The sequence below is a fragment of the Ctenocephalides felis genome, unplaced genomic scaffold (genome assembly GCF_003426905.1).
Source record: "Ctenocephalides felis isolate EL2017-DRISC unplaced genomic scaffold, ASM342690v1 CF-g0.4_SCAFFOLD_00115, whole genome shotgun sequence".
Classification (NCBI taxonomy): Eukaryota; Metazoa; Arthropoda; class Insecta; order Siphonaptera; family Pulicidae; genus Ctenocephalides; species Ctenocephalides felis.
The window spans coordinates 20085-23328 of record NW_020536269.1 but is presented as its reverse complement, the minus strand read 5'-3'; positions in this window follow the sequence as shown (position 1 = coordinate 23328).

Sequence of the window (3244 nt, the reverse complement as noted above, 5' to 3'; positions counted from 1 at the left end):
TATGTAAAGACTCACCATACAAATAAATTTTTTAAAAAAATATAACACAAAGAACAACACAAAAATGTAAACGAAAAATAAGTATGAAATAAAAAATTGAAAAAACATCAAGTTATGAAAATTGTAAAAATTAAAATAAATAATATGTTCTATTGTAAAAAAGGTTATTCCAAAAACACATCTTGTTAGTTTGGAGACAGAATTACGTATGTGTAAAACGAAGTGAAATGTGGGCCTACGTGTTTGCAGCAGAAAATAGTGGAAACTGTATCGTCATTGGATGAGAGAACGGGATAGAGAGAATTTTAAGGGTTACAGTTATGAAGAATTTTCCAGCGATCATGCGCAAGGAACATAGAAAATTTTTAAATATGTAAGTCATCCATAATCAGACGGTTGAACAAAGTTGGATCAAAATAAAAATATAGAAACATAATAAAACCAAGATAGAACAATGTAAAAATTGTGAAATAGAGAATTATATTAAGAAAAAGTATAAATATTAACTGAAAAAGATAAAAGTTAAAAAAAAACAAGTTATTAATAATTAAAAAACAACAGATATATGTATATATAACGCAACACAATAATTGTACAAATGCATACACATACACAAAACATAACTAACATAAACAACCACATGCAAACATGCAATTACAACATATGTGTAAAATCCAAATATACACACAAATGCAACATACATGTATATCCACAAACATAAATATGTATATATGTACATATACACATACATAAATAAACGCATATATACATATATATATATATATATATGTATACATATTACAAAAAAGAATTGTTACGAAGTATTGCGCATATTGAAAAAATTGTTCGAAGCATCGCGGTAAATATTGCAAAGAGAAGCCGAATCAAAACGTTTGTTAATAGTAGGTAATATTTGTATAAAAAATAATTTAAAATAAATTTTTAAGTAGGTAATATTTGTATAAAATAATTTAAAATAAATTTTTTTATACAAATATTACCTACTATTAACAAACGTTTTGATTCGGCTTTTCTTTGCAATATTTACCGCGATGCTTCGAACAATTTTTTCAATATGCGCAATACTTCGTAACAATTTTTTTATGTAATATGTATATATATATATATGTATATATGCGTTTATTTATGTATGTGTATATGTACATATATACATATTTATGTTTGTGGATATACATGTATGTTGCATTTGTGTGTATATTTGGATTTTACACATATGTTGTAATTGCATGTTTGCATGTGGTTGTTTATGTTAGTTATGTTTTGTGTATGTGTATGCATTTGTACAATTATTGTGTTGCGTTATATATACATATATCTGTTGTTTTTTAATTATTAATAACTTGTTTTTTTTTAACTTTTATCTTTTTCAGTTAATATTTATACTTTTTCTTAATATAATTCTCTATTTCACAATTTTTTACATTGTTCTATCTTGGTTTTATTATGTTTCTATATTTTTATTTTGATCCACATATTTCATTTTGATCCAACTTTGTTCAACCGTCTGATTATGGATGACTTACATATTTAAAAATTTTCTATGTTCCTTGCGCATGATCGCTGGAAAATTCTTCATAACTGTAACCCTTAAAATTCTCTCTATCCCGTTCTCTCATCCAATGACGATACAGTTTCCACTATTTTCCGCTGCAAACACGTAGGCCCACATTTCACTTCGTTTTACACATACGTAATTCTGTCTCCAAACTAACAAGATGTGTTTTTGGAATAACCTTTTTTACAATAAAACATATTATTTATTTTAATTTTTACAATTTTCATAACTTGATGTTTTTTCAATTTTTTATTTCATACTTATTTTTTCGTTTACATTTTTGTGTTGTTCTTTGTGTTATATTTTTTTAAAAAATTTATTTGTATGGTGAGTTTCTTTACATATGTTTATTTTATGTTGTTTTTCATATATACTTTTCATATACATTGTTTCTACTTATTTTTGTCTGTAATTATGTATCTTTTATATTATTTTTTATATTGTTTTAATTTGTAACCCTGATATATTTATTTGTAGCACTGAAGATGGGTCAAATCTGGACCCGAAACGTATGTTCTCTTAATTAAAACATTTTGCATTAAAACTGTTTTTTTTTAATTATTGGATGGATGCCCAAGAAACAATTTTTATCATATTACTTCACCATCTGAAGAAAAACCTCTCGCTTTATATATATATATATATATATATATATATATATATATATATATTTCACATTTATTATTATTAATACTAAGGTTTAATTTAAAAAACTTAAATAGTTTCGTTACAGCAAAGCCATATACTAAAACATCGAATTTACATGTTATATAAAAATAGCAATATAAAAATATATAGTTATATAAAAATGTTATGAAAAATAAAAAATCAATTTTCAGGTTATGTTATGAGAATTTTATGAAAAAATATTAACCATTAAAACTATAACAAATATAAGTGATTTTCTAAAATTAAACGATTTGGCGCATGTTGCAAGTTTCTTTTAATATGTACCCGTACATCTGCAATATTAAAAAAGCAGTAGCCTAACAATAAGCGATTTTCATAGTATTAGTTGATCCTTTCTGACGTCAGACCTAGGTTTTAGGTACCTGCGTAGGTTTGTTTTCGACAACGAACGAATTTCTATATCGTTGAATAACTAACTGTCCGCCATGTTTTCAACTATTTCAAAACCAGTTGATTTTCAACTAGTTATTTCGTTGCGACGAAACGGTTAGTTTGTTAACAAAGAAGAAACGGTTGAAAATGACCGTTCGTTGATTCAACGCCCATCACTAGTCTAGACTAACTTTAAATGTTATTAGGAAGTATTTAGATAAAAAAAATGAGCCGTTGTGCGAATGACACAGGCCAGAGACTGCAATATTCTAAGAATTGTAACACAAAAACCGGCGCCAAGGCACGGTGCTCTGAAAATGTCAAACCGTCAGAATATATTCTGACCATATTGCGCCTAGAAAAAATTAATTTAATCTTCATATTATTTCCTATAGTTACTGTATATATGTTATACAGTAATATTAATATAGTTAATATTTCTAAACAAAGCTTATTATGAGTATAGTAATGTTAGTTGCATGGCATATTGATACTATTGAGAAATATATTTTTTAGAAATAAAGCCAAATAAATCCTATCTTAATCCTAGATTTCTTAATTAACATAATTGATAAGGATTTAACAATGATATATTTAATAAAAGTA